Source organism: Girardinichthys multiradiatus, chromosome 7 (genome assembly GCF_021462225.1).
Source record: "Girardinichthys multiradiatus isolate DD_20200921_A chromosome 7, DD_fGirMul_XY1, whole genome shotgun sequence".
In the NCBI taxonomy this organism is placed as follows: Eukaryota; Metazoa; Chordata; class Actinopteri; order Cyprinodontiformes; family Goodeidae; genus Girardinichthys; species Girardinichthys multiradiatus.
The window spans coordinates 43331026-43355261 of record NC_061800.1 but is presented as its reverse complement, the minus strand read 5'-3'; the positions used below and the strand labels follow the sequence as shown (position 1 = coordinate 43355261).

Genomic DNA, 24236 nt, shown 5'->3' with positions numbered 1-24236 from the left:
CATGTTTCCATCCATCCACCCATCCATCATCCATCCATCCATCCATCCATCCATCCATCCATCATCCATCCACCCATCCATCCATCATCCATCCATCCATCCATCCATCCATCCATTCATCCATCCATAATCCATCCACCCATCCATCCATCCATCATCCATCCATCCATCCATCCATCATCCATCCATCCATCCATCCATCCATCCATCCATCCATCCATCCATCATCCATCCATCCATCCATCCATCCATTCATCCATCCATAATCCATCCACCCATCCATCCATCCATCCATCCACCCATCCATCCATCCATCATCCATCCATCCATCCATCCATCCATCCATCCATCCATAATCCATCCACCCATCCATCCATCCATCATCCATCCATCCATCATCCATTCATCCATCCATCCATCATCCGTCCATCCATCATCCATCCATCCATCATCTGTCCATCCATCATCCATCCATCCATCCATCCATCCATCCATCCATCCATCCACTTTGGAAATTATTTGTGTTTCTCACCAAAATCTTTGTTTGCATGTGGGTGTCAGGTACAAATGGATCAGAAGATGGCTGCTTTCAAAAATATCCGTTTTAATGTCGACGGGGTCTCCATGAGGTTACAAAGGATGGTTAAACTCAAAACATTTCATAGTTTGGGGGTTCTATTAAAAACAGGACAGAAAAACTGGTGCATGTGCAAGGAGAAAAATGCTCTGTTTTCTGTTAACTACGTATGTGTTTAATAACTTCATGCATTTTATGTAACAAATTTGTCAGTGAAAACACCGGCTTCACAAAGGTTTGGAAAAGGATCCATTTTAAGATCTTACCTAAATGCTAAATCCATGTAAGAGTTACTGACTGGTATGAACCATGTCGACCATTTAGTTCATCAAAGACCTGTTTACTCCATGTTCCCAGAACCAGAACTAAATAAGATAAACAGTATTTAGATCCTATGATCCTCAGCTCTGGAACCATCTCTCCATAAAACATGAGACGCTACAGAAATATTGACTCCTCTAAACTGGACCGATATCGTTACTGTTTGCTTGGTGCTGCAATATGAATCTGAGCTTCAATCCTACCATCTGTAATCATTTCTTGCTGCAACATGCCATCACTCACTAATGTTATTGATGATGGTCCACATTTAAGAAGATGCAATCCACACCTTTTCTCTCAAATTAAAGTGGTGACGGCTCCCTTTGTTTTCAGTTGTCATAACATTTATTGTAGCCAGCAGAGGTGAAGGGGCAGCCTCTCTCAGTTTGGGTTTCTTTCTCCTTAAAAGCATTTCTCTTTCCTATTCAGGTGTGTGTAGGTGTGTGATTTCCTCCTGTGTCAGCTTCAAACAGAGAGCAGTTTACCTCCGGCAGGTTTTTAACTTCTGACACTTGTGATGTCCTTGAAGTTGCTGGAATAAATCTGTTTTGGACCTCTTTGAATCCGTGGATGTGTGTGTGCAGTTAAAGTAAGCGATAACTCAGGACTGCAGCTGAAATCTGATTCGTTTATACTTCTTCATTGTTATTTCACACATCCTGCAGGTGGAACAAAGAAACACACTAATATTCAAACTAAACTTTAAATGGACATATTCTACCAGCTGGACTCTGCATAAACACTAAGAGAAAGACATCTTCCAGATATTAGTTTGGTGCAACACAACAGTAAAACACGCAGCATATTTACATTTTCCCATACAGACATCCACAAAGCCTTTTCGTTTCAAACACCAGCCCATTGTGGCGAGCTGCTGTATAGCAGGAAAGGTCTGGTAAGCGTTCCCAGGGGAAACAGGAGCACAGTCCTTCAATGGACATTGTTATTAGGCTGTTTTCCTTAGTGCCCCGCCCCAGCGTTCCTGCTGATGATTCCTGCAGCTGATTATTGCAGAGATGTGACGCTTGGAGCTTGCACCATCAACCTAAAAGCACTTTGCTTGAGTAAGTAAAGTCATTCAAATAGTGCTGTAGAATACAATTTACACAGCTTTCATCAGGTGGGGTATATGAAAGTTGCCCATTGGGCAGCCAGTGGTAGCGAGAGAGTTCATTTATTTTACAACAGCTGGAGCATCTGGTGACACATTTAACATGAGGAAAGTCCTCCCCTAAACCTCTGATCTTCTTTTCTTTCCATTTTCCTTCCAGGCAGCCAAATGTTCTAATCTGTTAAAGTGGTTTTATCAACAGTTTTCCTTTTCTACCCAACATCAGAAGAGTTTCGCAACTTGATTAATAGTTTTTAAGGATTACTGAAGGTTTTTTGGGAGGACTTTGTCTGCGTTTCCCTTAATTTAGTCCAGTACCTTAAGATGAATCTGAACAGATTTATGACTCTATAACCTTTTACCTCTGAGCAGATTCCCAATTCTGAGGTGATTCCTGACTGAACAGAATCTGGATCTCAAGATTTTCAACTAAACAATTCTCCATTTTAATCCTCTTATTACCTTCTCGTCAGTGCAGATGTGATTTATTATGAGTTTTTGAAACTGTTATAGCATTGTCAAAAGAGTTAGGGTTAGGGTTACCACACAGTAATAATAAATAGCTTACAGATACAGAAGGTTGACATTATAACATCTCATATCACATGTATGGTGGAGAAACACAATTTGTGTCAATGTGTCACCTGTTGACCACAGTCCTTTACAGTAACTGAGTTATTGAGTTAGTTTGTCCATATTATCACAAAGTGCATTGGCCAGAATTCCCTCCAGCTTAACGTAAAAAGTCGGAAGTCATTTTAAACATCTTCACTCACTTAGAAATTTCTATACAGGCATACATTCATACATAGTTCGTTTTTTTCATTTTTGTTTAATTATGAAAATTCCCAAAGATAAATGATAGCTTAACAGACAGAGAGATGATCAGCTGCAGGATGATGCACAAAGCTTTTTTTTATTCAGATCATTTTTACCGTGTCATCAATACAGTGAGACAAATGCAGTTTGGGTAAAACCACAGAAGGTGTCATCAGGAGGCTTGACATGATGTAAATAAATCATTTCCACACAGTACCTGCAGCTTTTTTAATATTGTAACCCTCATCCTCTGACATGTTTGTCCCTTTCTGCTTTCTCCCCAGTGATTTCTAGACATGGAAAACCAGCCACAATGAAAGCACAGACACTTTGCTCATAAAATCAGGATTTTATCAACTGTAACATTTCCCCGGACAGCTTTAAACCACCTGCCAAAATGTTGTATGAAGTACAGAACATCCAAAAGTTAGAAGAATGAGATTAATCACATCAAAGTAGAAAATAAAGCTTGAAGGAAGATGCTGAGTTTTTCTGCAAGTTTTTTTACAGGATTTTTAACCGGTTTGATTTTAAATAATTAAACTAAACAAATTCAAAGTTTGGTTGTGTTAGGTTCAAACCCCAACACTCATTACAACATCTGCACAAAGAAAGACACAGAGAAGTTAGTTTGTTTTAACTTGCAAGGAGAATGTCCCGGAGACTGTCTCAGTTACAATCCTCCGAACACACTCTGAAGACAGTCTCCGCTCTTCATGCTTTTATTAGAAAAGGAACGCCCTAGTTACATGAGGTTTCAACTGCTGAGGGAGTTTATCTTTATGTGAAAACAGACTGTTCTCACATCCTGTGCTCATGTTGCAACATCATATTCCTCTATGCATATAAGGAGATAACAACCATTCTCAATCAGTAATATAAACAGCACATCTAGATAGTAAATGAGTAATGTAGAATGAAAACTGAATAATGTATGTACATTTATCTAACATTTCCCTCCTGTTTATTCAGTTTAGCATTATATCAATTTTAAACATCATTCAGTGACTACTTCTTTTCAGATTTTCAGTCATGAAATCATTGCAATGCTAAAAGGTTACACTCAGAGGACCTCCCTAATAACCATCAGGGTCTGGATACAAGTCTGGAAAATGCAGAGACGTCTCTTCGTTGCTTGTCTCATCAGGGTCTTCATCTGAGTCCTCGTCTGGTCTTATATGGGCATACATCTCTGAGAGCTCTGTTTTAACTGGTTGTATAGCAGAGGTGATTATTCGAGAACACAAGGCTCTTATACAAGGAATACAACAACATCCACACAAAGTGAGAATAGCTGCAAAGACTGCTATTGACATAAGGATAGATAGCACTAATTGTTTATATTTACCAAACATTTCTCCAAACCCATCCCACATTGTGGTGTCAACTCCAGAATGATCTTTCATTTTGCTGTTAAGTGACCTAAGGCCCTCCAGGGCCTTGGTGAGGCTCCCATCAGCTGCGGTGTTATTTGGAATGAACGTACAACATTGATGCCCAAATATTGAACATACTCCACCTTTTTCAGCTAAGAGCATATCGACAGCAATTCTATTTTGGAAAGCCATTAGAGAGGTAGCTGACAACTGTTCATGGATGGCTGAGAATCCTTCTTCAGTTTTATTTCCTAGTCGTTGCACATTGTAATGGATGTAATTGATTCTATCAACGTTTTTATTTATTGTGCACCACCAGCATATGGTGGATTCAAAACCTGCTGCTACTTGATCTGCTAATTTATATTCATCAGGGACCCCTCTTGGTAAATACAGTTCTTTTGTTCTACTGCTATCCCCATCTGTAGTATTACAGGGGTTTTTTAATATTTCATGTTGGATTTTGGATCGATTAGGATTATAGTACCCTGTTCTTCTTTTTTGCATTTTGTGATTTCTTTCCCATATTAACAGGGCACTTACAACTATGATTGAGATGATGCTCCCTATTATCAATATCTTTTTGTGTGTAGGGGTGAACATCTTTCTGTAGATTGGAGCCCTTCCTAAAAACCTGTAGCAGAGCTGTGGACAATCTTCACCGGTTTGAGACAACTGCAAACTATAATTGCAGCCCCCTTTGTAGCCGGACTACCTCTGAAGGTCAGATGAAGAGCTACAATGCTACAACAGATACCACAATGCTATTACTACAACACAAACAATGATAGTTAGGGTAAACACTGCTATTGAGAAATTTATTTTAGTTATGTTCTATTATTCTTTTACAATGTGTTAGATGGATCCATGAGTTCCTTTCTGCAATCTTAATTGCAGTTCCAGTGGTCAACAACACCTGGTAGGGACCTTCCCACTTAGGTGAATGCCAATGCTTCTTCTTTATGCTTTTTATCAGGACCCAGTCTCCAGGTTCAACTAATGGTTTTTCCTGTGTAGACACAAAAGGCTCATGGTCACTTGCGTGTTCATCTGTTTGTTGTTTTTGCTGTAACATTTTTCTCATGTAATCTGCTAGTGTGCTTTCATCATCAGTTTCCCATTTATTTTTAAAGAATGGTAATCTATATGGCCTCCCAAACAGGGTTTCATAGGGTGTTAGTCCTCCTGTGCTTGTGATGTTTATGTAGAGCTTTACTAAGTCTAAACATTTAGTCCATGGTCTTCCTGTTTCTTCCATGCACTTTTTTAATCGATTTTTTATTGTTCCATTCATTCGTTCTACTAGACCAGCGCTTTGAGGGTGATAAGCGCAGTGATGTCTAAGATCCATTTGTAGGGCTTCTCCTATTTTTTCTATCATTTGATTGACGAAATGAGTTCCATTATCACTATATATTTTTTCTGGAATTCCATATCTAGGTATGATATCTTTACATAGTGCTTTTGCTACGGTCAATGCATCAGGATTTTGTGTAGGAAATAACTCTATCCATTTAGAAAAAGAGTCTATTATTACTAAACAGTACTTTTTTCCTTCACTTTTATTTAATTCTATGAAATCCATATGTATGTGTTGGAAAGGATATTTTGCTTTGGGGAACTGTCCCCTTTTTGGTCTGAAGTTCCCTTGTGCATTGTGTTTGGCACAGATCAAACATGTTCTACAAAAATTTTTTGAGTAAGAGTTAAATCCATATGTTGTGTATATTTTGTTCACTAATCCTACCATTCCTCCTCTCGAGACATGAGAAACTCCATGACTCGAAATTGCTGCCCATTTGTATAGGTTTTTTGGTAGGATAGGTTTATTTTCTGGTCAGGTGTATATCCCTTTAAATGTGAAAGCAAACCAGTATTGACTGTCTTTGTGTAGTGGTACAGAAAAGAATGCATTACTTATGTCCACTACCGTGAAATATTTTGCTTTCGGGTTCAAGGAGTTTAGTAACGTGTGTGGATCTGCTACACACGGGGATCTTTGTATTACTGCATTATTTACTGCTTGTAAATCTTGAACCATCCTCCATCCCACAGATGGGGGTGCCTTTTTTACAGGGAATATTGGTGTGTTACAGGGTGATTCAGCACACTCAATTAATACTCCAGCCTTCTTTAAATCTTCAATAACAGGTTCTATTCCCACCATTGCATCTGGTTTTAGAGGATATTGTTTTTCCTTCCGGGTCTCTGAGCCATATGGGTTCAGTCTCAGTAACCCTTTTTGTCACTCCTTGGGCTGCTCTGACCACAGCATAATTTCCACTAGGCTTTGCATGTGGTAGTGGCTCTCTGAGGGTGGTTCTACATGCTCCAGAATCACAAAGGAACGTGATAGGTGTGCCTTGTACTATCAATGTTATTTCTGGTCTAATTTTTTCTACATAGAACAGTTCTTCCAGATTTAATATATTTTCTCCCTCCTCAGTCAAAAGTACCCTTTCTGTCATTTCACCAAGGGGTTGTCTGCTCAGTTTCCCCTGCGGCTCTGGTGCTAGTCACGCACTATAGTTTTGTTGGGCAGAGCTACTTTGGCAGTCTCTAGCCATATGTCCCTCTTTTCCACAGGACCAGCATGCTCTTGGATTTTGTGCTCCAAAATGTCCTTTGCCTCTACCTCTTCCTCGACCTCTACCACGCCCCCTGCCTCGTGTTTGTTGATAATAAACTGCATTATCAAAACAGGCTGTCTCTTCCTTGTGGTAGAACACTGTGTCTTTTTGTTTGGTCTTTTTACTTTTTATAACTTTTTCTGCATGCAGGGCATGGTTGATGTAATCCTGTAATGAGCCTCCACTCATTCCTATGTAATGGCGGTTTACCCAGCCATGTATTTCAGGTGACGAACCTGAATGGAGTGCATTTTTTAACTGTTGTTGGAAGGCACTGTTTACATCTTCACTTGATTCTAGACCACTGTGAACCTTGAACACCGTTCCCATTCTTGCTCTATATTCATCAAATGGTTCATCTGGTTTCTGTCGGCACCTTCCTATTTCAGTGTAATTTGCTCTCTTTTTATATTTAGCTTTAATTCTTTCCAATAGGGGGTTCACATGTTCTGTCAGATCATCACTGTCAGCAACTCGGTTGGTACCATCTGCTTGAGTAGGCGTATAAGTTCCTTTAACATGAAACCAGTCAGGGCCTAACTTGCACATCCACACCTGTTGTACTTCTGCTCCGTTCAGGTGATAAGAACGTCTAAGGTCTTCCATTTGTTTCAAACATTCCTCAACATCTTCTCTAGGGTGGGGAATGCCCTCTACTGCCTTTTTAATATCATCTTGTGTCCATGTTCGATATACCCTTATTACAGCCGGATCATTCTGTCCTGATCGTGGATTTGGAAGTTCTATCAGAGGGAAAGTCTGTACTTCAAGTCCCTCTTCCTCAAAACTTAGTAACTTTTGAGGTTCCCTGGGAGGGCTTAACACACTATTAAAGTCCCCAGATAGGGTTGTTGACCAGTTCCCTACTGCACCGTCTTTCTGTAATTTAGGCTTACTTCCTATATCTTTTAGTGTATATTTAGGTGGATTTTTGGGAACTGGGGCGACAGGGGGAGCCATAGGCTCAGTTATTTCATCTTCCCCAGCCGCCTCTTCATCTTGTTGGGCTAATTGTTGCTGTAAGGCTGCATAAGGACCTGAATATTCATCATCTTCCTTTCGGTGAAACATTATTTCTTTTTCTTTTCATTTGTTTTTCATTTTGTTTACATTTGTTAGCTATTTTACCTTGTAAGTCTTTTAAGGCAGCCGTGGATAACTTTCCATTAAAGTTATAATGTTTTACCCAGTAACAATGGTTCCACAGCTGTTGTTTCTTCCTTTTCTACTACTTTCCAATCTTTGCATGATAAATTATCAAGTAACTTTTGTTTTTCTTTACTTTGTCCCTTACCCATTTTTAGGCGACTTTTAGTTCCAGTATGGTTTTAACACCTGGTGTGTTCTAAATACTGGAAATACCTTTTAAACAAGATGGTGATCAACTAACCTGTTGCGGTAAAATTCACTTCAACCCGTTAAGGTGGAATTTTCTTGCCTACATGCATCCGCAACGGCTCACCATTTGTTCCTTGTTTAATTTATATGAAAAACAGTCACCTAGTGGTGGCTATTTTTCCACTCTCACACTCACTCGCTCCTTTTATTAGTTTCTTAACAGAGGACTCCGCCGTCCTTAACGTAGAATTTAATTAGTCTATTTCAACTAAGGGAGTCTACCCTCCTGCGGAATTTAACTGTATTCTTCTTAGTTTCCTAACAGAGGACTCCGCCGTCCTTAACGTAGAATTTAATTAGTCTATTTCAACTAAGGGAGCCTACCCTCCTGCGGAATTTAACTGTATTCTTCTCTTGTACCTGATAGTGTCTAGAATTGTCAGGGTTTTACTATTTTATTCTTTTGTCATTCATCCCTCTTTTAATCATAAGATTTACTCACACTTCTCTGCGTCTTTGGAGTTCCGTCAACCCTTGGATCCCAGCTTGTCAGGGAGAACCAGTCCCGGAAAAGGTCTTTTTACCGTGGCCACGGAGTTTTACCTGGATCTCTCTCACCCGCTGGGATCGTCAGGTATCTTGGACTCCGGCTCGAAGGACCATTTAAATGTTAGGTTCAAACCCCAACACTCATTACAACATCTGCACAAAGAAAGACACAGAGAAGTTAGTTTGTTTTAACTTGCAAGGAGAGTGTCCCGGAGACTGTCTCAGTTACAATCCTCCGAACACACTCTGAAGACAGTCTCCGCTCTTCATGCTTTTATTAGAAAAGGAACGCCCTAGTTACATGAGGTTTCAACTGCTGAGGGAGTTTATCTTTATGTGAAAACAGACTGTTCTCACATCCTGTGCTCATGTTGCAACATCATATTCCTCTATGCATATAAGGAGATAACAACCATTCTCAATCAGTAATATAAACAGCACATCTAGATAGTAAATGAGTAATGTAGAATGAAAACTGAATAATGTATGTACATTTATCTAACAGGTTGTTTAAATTCAACGGCAGGAGACTCTCTGCTACAGGTCCAATTAGATTCAATAAATAACTATTTCATTTGTTTTACAGTTGATTTTTTTAATTGGTCTGTTTTATTGTAAGCTTCAGTTTACTAACAAGCTTATGTCCAAGTACAGAACAGCATTAATTAAATTAAAGTCTTCGAATGCAGTCCATTTTAAATGAATTATAGAACAGTTCACCCAATTAGTTAAATTCTAATCAAACTGAATATTCTAATAATAGAATATATGACAGAGCAAATGAAAATAACAAAAAACAATTAACTATTAAAATCAAAATAATTTTATTGAAATATATAATAGTAGAAGAAGATGGCGCCGCAGATGACCTCCTTGGTACTGTGCTGGCTTTTGTGTTTTTTGTGTATTTTTTCTGTACTTTGCTGCTATATCCTTTTTTTATTTTCTGTTAAGTTTATATGTTTAAATTTAATATCTGTACACCGTGAGCATTTCAAAGCAAAGTCAAATTACTTTGTTTGTGCGCAAAATCTTGGCCAAAAATAGCTGATTCTGGTTGTGATTCTGATATAATGGATCTTCTCATTGTTGAAAAGAGTAACTTTTAATCCCAGGTAACACTTTTTAATATAAAAATGAATATGGTGCATGCTGTAGGTTTGTGATCACAAATTAATTCCATATGAATATTTATCTGGCTCTACTTTATTTTCCTATAAATAAAACCCAGCAGAAAGTTACGTGTAGGTATTTTTATTTATTCCTGAGGTGTAGCACAAATGGTTTTGGTTCATGTATGTTTTCCTCTGGTAATTAATTCATCAGGGTTCCTACTTAAAAGAAATAAATGACTGTAAGTCCAGTCTTTCTGCAGATCTCAGAGAACAGTGTTAAAGCTGTTCATGCAATAATGACCCTGAAGTTTAGTTAGCAACTTTAGTTTGTGCTGGAAGCGTCTCTGTTTGCATCGCATTGACTGGCAGACTCAGTGCTAATGAGACTGTTTCTCAGCCTGTGTTTGTTGGATTAACTCTGAGGGGAGCAGAATGGATCTGATTGAGGGAGGGAATCTGCAGAGGGCTGAAAAGGGAAGTGAACAGAGGGGATGTGGGGGAGTAAATCGCTCCTACCCACGGGGGGTCAGCATCTCTTTCACCCACTCTGTCTCTGGGAATAAACTCTCACTCTTCACCTCCACGTACCACTATCTCTCAGCGCCCTTTGGGATTCAAATGATGTCTCATTAGCACTTATTGGATTGTAACTTCCATGGGATGCAAAGTGTTTCTTTTTGTCTTTGTCTGAATGAAAAGTGGCGCTGGTAGTATCTCAGATAAATGTCTCCGTTTTCCTTCCACCATCTAGTGTCTCATCTAATTTCCGCTTCTCTTTCCTCCCCATATATTCTCTTCTTTCTTTCCCCTCCATGCTCACCTTTATTTCAACAAAGATTTCCAGCTTGTTCTAGTCGTCAGGATTCAAGTCCTCTTTTTGGACTTCTCAGCCTCCATGGGGTGTCTTTGTCTCTTAGTAATGAGGAAACAGAATTAACAGAAGGTGACAAACAAAGTCATTAAAGCAAAGAATCCGAGCCCTTTGGTGCTATTATGAAAGGAACTTACATTTCAGGAAAACCTGTAACTTTATTCACAAGCAAAGTTTGGTTAGTGTGTGACTTTTTTTTAACCTATCAGATAAAAACGGAGGCTATAAAGCAGCAAACAGTCTCATTTTTACTGAACAGGGTGGCCTATACAGCGCTTTGAGTGTCTCGTTACTGAAAAGCGCTATATAAATAAACTTACCTTACCTTATACTAGTGAAAACCCTCTGTTGTAGTCTTGTATTGTTTGAGTTCATCTAGTAGAACCTTTCAGTTTTTCTCATTGCTTATATGGAGTCCCTGATCACATTGTACCTCTACCACACACTGATAATAGCCATTAACAAGCTCATTTCATAATTCTGGCAAAATATTTACACTTCTTGGCTCGGTCGAGCCTCATTTAATATTGAGGTGTTCAGACCTCAATATTATCATAGTCCATACATTTTCTTTAGAGCTGAAGTAAAGGCTTAATGTTAACCATTCCAAAACGAGTTTGGATGGATCTTTAGGACCACTGTTCCACTAGAAGATCCAGTTGTGTCCTGGTTTGGACCATCTAGATATTGGTTTCAGATTACGTTAAGCTATTTTAAATCAGTCTGTCCACCAACTCCATGTAATAGCCTAGCATCAGTGGCAATAAAAGAAACCCACAGCATGATGCGTCTACCAACATGCTTCACAGTGTTTAAAAGTCTTACTTTCATTCCTCCATACATTTTTAACTATGGTCAGTCTTTGTAAAACCTTTTTCCAGATGGCATTTGACTTGTACATGTGAGCAGCTACAGTCACGCTCAAAGCTGTTGATTGGAGAACAGTTTCTCCTTTCTTGGTCAGCTCTCTCTTATTCCTTGGTGATGTTAAACTGTCTTCGCTGTGGACAGGGACAGTGGTGGGAGCCATGTCTCTGACTTAAGGTCAAGGCACACTGGAGCAACTCTTTAAATGTCATTACCCAGGTAATTTATTTAACACTATGTCTACTAAAGCAAGGGTGTCAAACTCTGGCCCTTGAGGGCTGATAACCTGCAACGTTTAGCTGTGTCGCTGGTCCAAAACACCAGAACCAAATGGCTGAATTACCTCCAAGTTTTACAGATGATGAACATATTTGATTCAGATATGCTGAAGAAGAGCGACATCTGAAAGCTGCAGGACACCAGCCCTCGAGGAATGGAGTTTGACACCTTTGCTCTAAAGCTTCATACTTCTGTTCAGTTCTGTTTTTAACATAAATGTCATTTGTGAAAACATGAAGCATTAGGTTATAAGGTTTTTTTTTTTCTTCTTTTCAAACTAATTTTACACTTAACATTTGCTTGTTTCAGTCACATGTGACCTCTGGCTCAGATGAAAGGGGATGAAAGGTAGGTAAGGAGTTAGAGAAAAACTGGTGAAGACGATGAGGAAGGCAGCAGCTGAGGAGCGAGGAGGAGGCCACAGAGGTCATCGCCCCTTCAGTCGTTGCTGGGAATCTAATCTACGAGGCATTGTCGTTGAAGCTTATATCAACCACTGTTCAGATTTTCAAAGGACAGTCACTCATTTCTCAGAACATTTAAAGGGAGAGCTCGGATTTATAAAAGTGGAGTTCTCTTAAGTTATGAGAAATGTCTTACGGTCAACTTGTTCGCTTAAAGCTGAATTGAACTGAATTTAATCACCTTTGTACCAGGTATTTGTAGTTCTTTGAGTTTTCCTTTAACTCTTCACCACAAACAGGCTGACGGCATTGTGTCCTGACCAGACTCAGCTTGTCTCTGCAGCTTCTCAGATGCACTTTGACTTTTCAGGATGTCTGAGCTTTAATAGACGGATTAACTCTTTATTCCTGTCTTCCCTCAGGGGGCAGATATTTAGCTCCGTTCTGTTTGTGTTTTTAGAATGACAGGAGATCATCCGGGATCAGCGCCTTGCAAGTTTCCTCTTCTTCCTTTTGTTGCTATTTTCTTGTTAGTCTTTAACTCTGTGTCCTCTTTAAAACTGGTTCATTACTCTCTGTCTGATTAAAGATGAGAGTTAATTTAACCAGGTAATTACTGCTGCTGGATTTTAATGCAGCTTCTTAAAAGTACAAGGATTTCTTTGTTTGTGCTCATGAATCATACAGAAAATAATCAGAAATATTTAGATATCTAAAAGTGTTTTTATAGAACAGTTAGACAAAGGTTGGCTGAAAATAAATACAATAAACCCTCTGACTGGTTTGGCTAATTTTAGTTTTATAACTGAGAGATCCATCAGGGCTCCTCCTGCAACACATTCACCTCATAAAATAAACCATAATGCTTTGCAGGAGATGTTGACCTGACAGTTAATTTTTTAACTTTATTTTCTGCAGCAGCTGCTTCAGGCGGGTGGTTAGTCATGTATTGTTGCAGCAGGTTCACACACTTCCTGCACAGAGTGTATGAAATACCGCAGAGATATTTCTGTGCGCAGCAAATAGAGCAAAGTGTGTTGCGGTTCTTCAGTGTGCACACTGTTGTTTATGTGTGACAAAGTCAGTGTGTGTGGTTCTGATCCTGCCTTTCCTCAGGACCTGCCTGGCATTGTGTTGCTTCCTGTCCTGGTAGACACTATTAGTGTGGGATTGGCTGAAGGTCAAACGAGCCACGGACGCGTGCTCAGAAACACACACAAATGCTCATAAATGCACACAATAGGTAGGAGCTTTTTCCCAGGACTCAGGGAGCCACCGATTCCCTGTCCTTCCTATCTATCGTTCTATCTTCCCCCCACCACCCCTCATTTTTGTCAGTGGGTTCAAGGGACAGCTTAGTTTTTCTAATGCTAGCTTATGAAGAGTAGGTATGCACAGTCAGTATCTTACCAGCAATTGGAATGATCTATGATCTGTGTATAGAATCATGAAAAAGCCCAGCTATTTTTAGCTGTACAAGAGGAGACAAAAACTTTCATCAAGAGCTAGAGGTAGTTTCATAAAGAACAAAAACCATTTAAAAGGTTGTTTGACCTCCAGTGCGTTTGACTTTAATCTGACCAGTTTAAGCCAAAAACAACACAGGTTCTGAGCTCCAACAAAAATAAAAATTCAGATTGGCTTTGGATCAACATAAGCTCACTGACACTTATCTTTCTGTTTAGAGTTCACTGCAGGTTATTTGTTTGACGCCAATCACAAAAAAATGCTTCAAGCGCTTTTTTTAAATTTTTGTCTAGCAGAGTAGCACTCAAGATTGTTGTCTAAGTGCCAAGAAGAAGCTTTACTTTCACAAGTGGAGCATTATGGCTAATGCTATAATACTCCGCTTGATACATATAAAAGAAACTTTATTAGAAACTGCTTTGGAATTATTTCAATTGCAATGGACACAGAGACGGAAACGAAAAGGAAAAACAATAAGCAAGACAGAGGGAGAGGTGGGGCAAAAAGGAAAAAAGGAGAGAAGGACAAAAGAATAGAGGAAATTGCACACTACAATTGAATGCAAGATGTATTTAGTGATAACTGCGGCTCAATATATAATGTCTTTGTATCTGTTAACACCTCAGTCTAAATATCTGTGGTTGTAAGTGTGAGCGTGCTTGTGTAAATAAACTTTCTCCATTAAAACATACAATAGTGAGTGTGAGGAGCCACAGACCTGACCCCCTGGACCCGAGACAGATACGGGGGAGATCTAAGCCCCAGACATCCAAAGGACCCCCAGTGAATGGGAACCCTGGGAGGATCACCACCCCAGAGGCTGCATAGTGCCAGGGGGCCCAGGCCCTGGCAATCAGCCACCGGGAGTGAGCCAGGGCACCCAGCCCTCAGGGTAACCAGCCCCCGGACCCAATATTCCTATATTACTGCCACCTACTGTTATGTGTGTTCCTGCAAACTGTCATCATCGTGAGAGTTTTCTTGAGAGTTTGATATGCTCAGTTGGCTTTAATTGGTCTGATAACTCCTGTAGTTTGTCATCCATCAGCAGGCGTAGTTAAGTGTGTCATCCACATATATTAGTGTGAACACCTTGTCTTTTCAAAACCTGTGACGACTGTGAAGGGTCATGTATTGTGTCCCCAGTTGTAGTCGCAGTAATAGCTCCTTTAATTTTTTTGTTTGGGAATGAGACATGGCCAAATGGATTATTTACAGAAATAGAACATAAAGTTGTTTGCACTAATAGCTCAGCCCTCTCCAGAGAGGTGTCAGAGATAAACAACTAGGCCATCCCAATTTAACGTCTAGGAAGAGAAAAAAAAGAGAACGAGAACATAAAGTTAATGTTAGCGATAACTGCTGATGATGCTTAATTGGCGAGTAGTAGGAGAAAGTAGCAGAGTGAGGAAGGGTGGGCTGTATGTCCTCTAGAGATATACCTCAGGATCATCAATAAAAGTAGACATGGCGAAAACTGGAACCTAATATTTTCCATTATGTAAGCAAAATAATAGATCGCCTGGTTTTACTCTGTGACTGTTTTCAGCTGAATCTATAAACAATGTCAGGTCTTTTATTATCTTCAGCTGCTGCTTATAAATCCAGTCTGCACAGAATTGTAAAGAGCATTCATAAACGCTGCCTGTTTTTTAAAACTGAATTTATAAATGAGACTGGTGACAGTTTGACATCTGCATTGATGGCCCTGGGAGTTCTTGTGTAACAGATGATTCTTCAAACTGAGATCACTGTGACGACTACTGTAACCTGGAGATGCTGACCATTTAGAAAGACTCCATACAAACACACTCCAGAAAACAGAACTAATCTTTTAATGTTTGTGATGATCGACAAACAGAAAGCTTTTTGTTAAAATTAAACTTAAAGCTGTTTGATTATACGGGTCTCTTTGGAAAATGCACTTATTTTTATCCTGATAGAATATTAGATGTTAGGATTTACTTGGTATACAGCCGTTCAGTATTAAAATGAGTCCTGATTGCAGACCGGTTAAACCCATTAAATGATCAGTATATTCCTGATTTTAATTTTCCCATACTTTCTTGCATTAAACACGTCTGCCTTCTTTTTTTTTTTTGCCTCATCTCTGTTTTCTCCTCACCCCATCACTGTCTTTATTGAATCCTTTTGGCCTCTCCGTCCCTCGTCGCCCTGTGATTTGAACCTGTCACTCACAGCTCTGTCCGCCCTGAATGGGTTGATGGGGTTTCTCAATCTGAGCAGTCGCAGCTCTGAGTTTACATCCAAACGCTGCTGACTTTGCAAAGAACCTGCATGTTCTGCTGAAATTTCATGTAACGTATTAAAATGAAAACTATGAGTCTGGCTTTAGGAAGATAAATGAATATGGAAGTCTTTGAGCTCTGTGGAGCAATAATTCAGCCTTAAAAAACTTTTAGCAACTGCTAATGTTTTATAGTAAACTGTGAAGTTCTATGTTTTATGTTTTTCCAAAAAGCCTCTAATTTCTTTTACTTTTGTCCATTTTTTTTTTTACTATTGTAGTGTCTCAATCCCATCTAAGTCCTATTTTCTTGTTCTCTCATGGGGGTCTGCAAGCTTTAACAGTTAATTTAACCCTTTATTTCTCTCTAGTTTCTCTTTGTTAATCTTTTAGAGAGATTACATGAGCTTATCAAGGATAAACCCACAGATTAAAACCTAAACTGTGCATTGTCTTCTTTTATATCAAAACAAAAATGTGATTCAATGTTTAAATCTTTCCACAGTGGTGTATTTCTGTAAAGAAATGAGAAAAAACCCTAGCACCACTAATAAAATATTATTTATTGATTATAATTAGATATATAAGTGATTCTCTGTGACATTTTGTATTGAAGGAACCTACAGAAAAGACTACAGCTCTGCACTTCGGACGGAGGAGTTCTGTTCTGAAAGATCTTGTGATTTCTTTTCCCACTAAGCCATTTCCAGAAATGCATTCAATTCAACTGCAAAACAACATATGATAACATGTGATCATATGTAATCTCATGTGATTGTGATGGACCACATGACATTTTACATAAATCCTAGCTGGGGTGCTGTGTGCTCCTGTTTGAAAAAGCAGAGCACAGTTCAGAAAACAGGGGTTTACCAAAACCATTTTTAAAATCAGTGTTTATAAATCAAACTATATATATCTGTTTGTCAGGATCAGTACAGCAGAAAATGAGAGTATATAAGAATATGAGATAAGGAGGTTGAGATTGAGAAGAAACATTTTTAGTAAAGGGATGATTCGACTCCAACCTGGCAGTAAAGTCTTGGATTATGTTTAGTAAAGAAAAAAACCTGCTGTGCTCATTTCTGGTGTGTTTTGCACAAGCGAAGGAGGTGGATGATTTTAAAAAAAGATTATTTATCCTTCAAACATTGATTTATTAAGTCACAGGGTGAACCCAGGCTTCAGTCCAGCAGATTTGGATTAGGAATTAGAAGACTGATCAACTGCTACAGTCCGCAGGGAGTTATATAATGACTGTCTGGTAGATTTAATTTGACCAGCTGACCACAGTTTGGTTGTTTCACATGTGGTTTCCTTCATGTTATGAAATCTCCTACTTCTATTACGTCAACAGATGATTTTTTTAGGCTGAATGTGTACAAAGAATATTTTAACACTACCAATATGTGAACATTTATGGTTTTTCTTTGCATCGAACTCATTTCTTTTCCTCCCTCATCTCTGTTTCTGCCCCTCAACACTGTCTCTTCTTTGTTTCTTCCTTCCAACCTAATTTCCATATTAGTGATTGTTATCTTCATTTGTAATTCCCCATCACTGCTCCTCCTCTTTATCCCCTACATGCCTTTGTGATCCCTGCATCTCTCCATCATGCAGGATCAGTTTTAGGCCTTTGGATGAAGAGATCCAGGGGGTTGAATGGGAGGTTAAAGGGGGGAGAGAAGGTCTCTGATCCCCCTTCTGTGTGCACTATTCAACTTTGTTCGCATGAATAAGCTGCTGTGAAGGAGATAGTATAGAACGTGAGAGAAAGAAAGGGGGATGGTGGTCACAAAGACGGAGAATAGAGAAATTAGGACCTGGGATCAGTGAAGGACTGCTGAAGGTTTTAAACATACTATCCAAATTATTCCTGAAACATGTTTACAACAAATGGACAATAAAACTCAGTGGTTCCTGTTCCAGCCTCTCTCACTGAAAAGTTATTTTAATTTCCAAACATGGCAGAGAGCATCGCTATTTCCACCGAGCCGGTGATTGTGACGGCCGTTTATAACTGTTGATAAGGTCACAAAAGAACCAGATATTGTTTGGGCCGCGTTTAGTTGGCAAATGTAAACTTTTATTACTGCAGAACAAAACTCTAGGAGCTGGCATCCTCTGAGCTTTTAGAAAACTAGAGTGTGTACGATCGTGAGATAAGATGAAATTCAATAAGGTGAAAAACATTTAATAAAGCCAGTTTAGAAAAACTAATACAACAAACTCATTTACAATAAACAACATTCACAGAATAGACACATATTTATCTTTGTTCCTTTCTCAATACAGAAAAATTCAAACTGAAGGTTGGATCTGGAAAACTTTCACGTCTCGGTAACTCAGGTTTATGCTAACAGACACTGATGAACCTGCTCATGATTTAATGACATCGCAGTGACGTAAATAAAAAGGTTAAGAATCTTTTTATTTTAATGAAATTTGTAGCTTTTTGTTTTGTTGCAAGTTTTTTAATTGGTTGTTTCTTTTAATATTTCACATAAAACTGCAAACATCCAAAGTCCTCCTCAATGCGTGTTGGCAACAAAGACCTGGGTCGTCTTTCATATCCAGATTGTGGATATGGGCAGGTTTAGGGGACCTACAAGAGAATGAATAACTTTTATTGCTTTCACAGTAAAACGTCTTTTAACAAAGTCTTTTAAGAAATCTTTACCAGTGGGTCCATTGAGTTTAAACGGTGCTGGACCGATGTGCTCTGACCTAAACCACTAGGTGTTACATTTAAATGTTTTGCATCTTTTGACACCTTTAACACACATTGAAAGCAACAGAACAGATCTGTGGATACAAATCATGGTGTCCTTCCCTGATCAGAGTTTTGATTTCTGAGTTTAATTAAATGCAGCATGAAATTCAGGTCACAAATGTTGGTTTGACAGATTTTTACTTTGGCCCTTTGAACACAACCTTCTTAATGTTCATAATTTATAAATTTTATATTTAATAGCTGTACACTGTGAGCGTGTGAAACTGAGTGAAATATTTTCTTTATGCACACAAACTTGGCCAATAAAACTAATTCTCATTCATATTGCTGGACAATTTTGCGGAGGATAATTTGTAATGAAAATTTGAACGTAGAAATACGTTTGGTAAGCAATAAACTATTAAAGAGATCGTTATTCTTTCTTTCTGGGCTTAACCACTATAATTACTTTGAATCATTTGTTGCCAACCACACAATTGTACATTTGTTTGGAAAAAAACATAAATACAGTTTTAAAATTACTGTTCAAAGTACAACATGATCCGATATTTTCCTTTGGCACCTCACATGTGGAGAGCAGCTATAGGAGCCTGAATTTCTGAGCATGGAGCTTAGATGGTAGACATAACAATGTGTCAGTGCTTTAAAATAACATGAGCTGTTGAAACGGTGCTGAGAGGAGGTCTTGAAGGTGTCATGGCTGGAGGTTATCCCAGAGGAAGACGTTTTGATGCTGGCTGTTTGATCAGAACCTGATGTAAAGGAGAGATCTTTTACATCGTGTCATCTGTGATGAAAGTTTATGTTGTCTGGAAAATGGCTTGATGAAAGTGGAATTTCCAACAGTCTCTTCCTCTTCATCACCATCATATCTCTGAGCAGAACACAGACAGAACAGGAACGCTTCCATCTTACGCCACACATGCAGCAGACTTTATCAGGCAATGATGAGGCAGCTGAGCAGATTCTGTCAGGACCTCAGCTGAACCTCTGGACCTGCAGGCTTACGTCACCACCTCTGACCTCTGCACACACACACACACACAGATAACACAGCCCTACACTATCACCTGAACACACACCTTACAGGTATGCACATGTGCATCATGTTACGCAGATGAATTCTTCCCTAAGGTGACCTGTAAAGGAAGGGAGTGGTGGTCAGATGAAAAGTTGAACGCTCTCATACAACCAGTTAAACACAGAGAAGCCTTTTCACCCTTTGTTGTGTAAAATCCTCCCTGGAGGTGCAGCCATAAACCAGTCAGTCAGTTCTCACCATCAGGAGGTAAAAAAAACTCAGCAGATTTCAGTTTACAATCTATCCTCCTCTTATTTCACGCCTTACCTAACTGATCCCATTGGCCTTTAGCCCTGTAAATGAATAAATTACATTTATCCTTAGCAGAAACATCTGATTCATCTCTCTGCCCCTGAAGTAAAACCTGTGCTCATTCACATGGTCCTTATCTCCACCCAGAGGAAGCTGAGATTAGAGAAGCAGAGACGGCGAGAGGTTTTTACACTTTGATCTGAAGTCTGTTACAGAGAAGAATTACAAGTGGAAAAAATGGTTTTCAGGTAGAGTGATGCATAAAGATCAACATCCAAAGTAAGGTAGAGAGAAAGAGGAGGAGGAAGAATTACAAAGCTGGGAAACAATTAAGAAATTTACAAGAAAAACAAATGATGAAGATGTGAGCAAGCAGAGATTTGCTGAAAGGATTTCAATTTGTTGTTCAGGGAAAACATGACCTGTCCATCAGTTCGCCATCCATCTTTTCCTTCCATGTAATATACCTTACCATCACTGCATGCACCACACACTAAAACAGGTTAAACTGGACTGGAAACAGCTCTAAGACATGTTTTAGATGAGAAGATGCAGAAAATTAACATTATTTGCACAAGAGATTACCTACAATTATTTCCAGATAAAATATATGTACACATCAACAGCTTAAAAAAATCATGAAAAAGTTTATATTTTTTGTCACTCATATCAGAAAGTGAAACTCATATAGATTCATTACACAGAGTGAAATATTTCAACCCTTTATTTCTTGGCATTTTAATGATTATGGCTTATAGATAATGAAAATACAAAATTCAGTGTTTCACAAAATGATCATATTAAATAAAATACATTTAAACAGAAATATCAGGCTTCTGTAAAGTGTGTTCATTTCTTTGCACTCAATACTTGGTTAGGGCTCCTTTTACATGAATTACTGCATCATTTGCATGGAGGTTCTGCCTGTGGTTCTGCTGAGGATGAACAGAAGCCCAGCTTGCTTTGCAAGTTTCCTGGCCAATCAAAAACAGTAACACTGGGGTCATTGAACCAACTCTGGGTACCTTTGGCAGTGAAAACCAGCAATGAAACCAGCATCTCCATAAAGCTTTTTAGCAGAAGGAAGCTGGAAATGATCTGAAACTTACTGGTAGGTGGCTTCATTTCTCACAGAGGGGGCAACATGAGCCCAACAATGGTGTCAGGAATGTCTCCTCCTCAGTCACAGATAGCCTGAGGAATGTGGAGGAGGTGATGGTGAACTCAATGAAAAGAAAAGATAGAAACAAGGAGGAATCCTGTGTTTGGTCTCACTCCTCGTCCACAGCGTCAGCTCCTGTGGTCGAAGCGTGAGAAAGAACAAAGCAACATGAGGAGTTGAGTATCCCTCATCCTGTCCATCACTAATTATAGGAATGACAGGAATGAAGAGACTTCTTTCTGCAACTAAAGGCAGACGCCAGATATTCAAAGGTTTAGTAACTTGCACATTTTAACATGTGAGAAGGAACAAACACCCAGAAAACACTAATTAAAGAGGAAAGTTTGCTTCTGGTGAATACTTGAACCCTTAACAAGACTGAAGGTTGGTTAAAGTTGTGTTTAATGACAATGCCTCAAAACATCAAAGTTGGTTGAAGAGCAAAGATCTGATTGTCCTCTTAAAACCAAAAAGAAGAAAAACTACGAGACTAGTGGGATTTTCCCATTATTAACATATGTCATGAAGTTGCGAGGAGGTTCCTGTGGATGGGCAGGTAACCAACCCCTCTACAGCTCAGAGTTGTGGACAACAGGGAACACCAATGTTGTTGTTGTTTGGGTCTTCTGCACAAAGACCTTTACAGACTGGTGTAGACGATTATTATTCTGTAACAAAGATGCAAAAAAGGCAGACACCAGCTTTCTAACTTAACATGACAACACCTTGAGAGGTTTATACACAACCATGAGACAGAGAAAAATCTGTTCTCTTTACAAGAAATTGAGCCGGCAACCTATATTGAGTATCCATCCATTCATCCTATTGCACTTCCATTTTTGTCCTTACAGGGAGGTGTTAACTATCTGCAGCGGCAAATGGGCAAAATGGGGGAACTCCCTGGACACATAATCAGTCTATCACAGGGCAGCACTGAGATATGCAAAATGCATTACTTGGACTGTGGGGAGAGTTAAGAACACCTGGCGCTATATAAATAAACTGAATTGAAATAAAAACTGAATAGATAACCCAACCACGCATGAGGAAAACATGCAAACTCCATACAGAAACACCCCTGCCTGAATTTAAACTCAGGACCTTATTGCTGCAAAAGGGTTTGCTCTGCGCAGCCCCTGAACTACCAAACCAGAAAGATCAATTGAAATTATTTAGTACCCTGAGACATTTAATGACCTGCAGAAATTGATCGTGGATCAGAACATTAAAGAGTCAGACTGAGGTTTCAGATGTATAACAGCCCTGCTCCCTTTGGGTCTCAAACCCGAATCTAATTTATTTCGAACTACACAGAAGAGCTTTTTTTTTTAGATCTTTGCACAATTTTGTGGCTGAATACTTTACATGAACCTTGAAGGATTTTGTTAATTGAAGAATTTAAACCTGTTAATACCATTAAATTACTTTCTGTTTGGACTTGGAAAGCTGCTGCCGAAGGAGAAAGTTTTTGGATAAACGTTGCAATATTTCTTATTTCTGTAAAGGACAAGACCTGGTCTTCTGCTCTGCTCACCATGTGTTGTACTGCAATCTGACGGGAACCCAGTATTATCTATAAATGAGTGCCTTTCTTTCCTTTCTTTGAATTTAACTATGAAAACAGAAGACCTTTGCCTTAAATTACAAGCACAGCTATAGGAGGAAAGCTTTGCAAATTGTGCCACTTCTATCTCAGATCCTTTTACCAGTATATACAGCAGAATTACAGCAGAAAGGTAAAAATATTTGGGATTTTATCCCAAATGCAAGGAAAGTAATAATAATAATCATCATCTGTATTGGTCATTGCATATGTACATTACAACGTAATTTGTCCTCTGCATTTAACCCATCCCTTACAGGGAGCAGTGGGTGGTTTTTGATCTAATTTTCAAATGTTTATGCTATTTTTTAAACAAAAAAGGAACAGAAAAGATACAAATTAGAGCAGCTTTATTCATTAGTCTGCATGTTAAAATTCATTAAGTGTTGCCCCTGCGGGGTTGAGGGGATATCTGGCCTCTTTACCTGTTTACTTTCTTGGAGCTCACCCACTCTAAAAAACTATGTAAATGATCATTGTCGCATACCTTTAAGATTTTTAGGTTGTCCGGCCCTTAAACGTGATGTTTCTCGTTAATTATCTTCTTTCAGTGTATTTTTAAACACATGTTCTGAATATTTCTTCTGACCTATTTTATAGAAAACGTTTCCAACCTTAGCCCCTCTCTGTACTGAGAGGGTGGACAAATATTTGAGTTGATCAACAATCAGTGCAGCTTCTCTTTACAATGATATCACTGACCTTTTTGTGTCTCCTGCTATCAGAACATTGTGCACAGTGTTTAACAGGCATTGTGTTCCTCCTCCTTTAATGTCACTCGATCAATCAGAGCAAACATGGATCCTGGAGTCAACCAAGTCACATTTTAATCACGTTCTGCAGAATAATATAACAAATGAAGATGCTAAACACTCAGAGGTGACTTCATGTGTCATTGACAGAGAAAATGAGGGTATCCATTACTGGAGATTTTGCTGTTTCCGAGCCAGATGAGTGACCTGAGGCACACCTGTTTTTCGAAAATCCAATCCTCCTCAAAGCAGGAATCCTTTCTTTCCCATGGAGATAATTGTCTCTGCAGCTCCGAGATTTATGTTTAGCTGAAAAATGTGAAAACAGCCTAATAATCAGAAGTTATGAGGAGGAGTGGGAGGAGAGCGGGCGATAAAGACACACAAAGCTGGGAATGTCACGGTCGGCAGGCCAAACACACAGTTACACATGTTCATCCCACACAATGAACATGTCTGGTATTTACTGCTTCCTGGGTCCTCCGAGAGACAGACATCTTTATTGATCTCTTTGTGTGTGAACATTCAGAAGCTTTTACATCATTTAAATGTCTTCTGTTGGCAGTTAAAGAGGTGCCCACCCCAGCACAGCTCAGTGATTTGCATGTCATGCAAATCATAGCTGGTGGACAGAAATTTTGGAAAGCATTCATAACACTTTTTTTAACCTCAACAAGCTC

General features: G+C 39.1%; 1 long non-coding RNA gene across 2 annotated transcripts; it reads right to left on the bottom strand.

Moving 5' to 3' along the window:
• Positions 1-18036: 18036 nt before the first annotated feature.
• LOC124871670 lies at positions 18037-23860 on the bottom strand. Of its 2 annotated transcripts, none has more exons than XR_007039072.1 (3): positions 23775-23860; positions 23507-23641; positions 18037-21336 (listed from the first exon to the last, which is right to left on the bottom strand). It is a non-coding gene; the product is annotated as an uncharacterized LOC124871670 (long non-coding RNA). The 2 variants fall into 2 exon arrangements; XR_007039071.1 differs by having other exon boundaries at positions 23729-23853.
• Between the last annotated feature and the right edge of the window lie 376 nt (positions 23861-24236).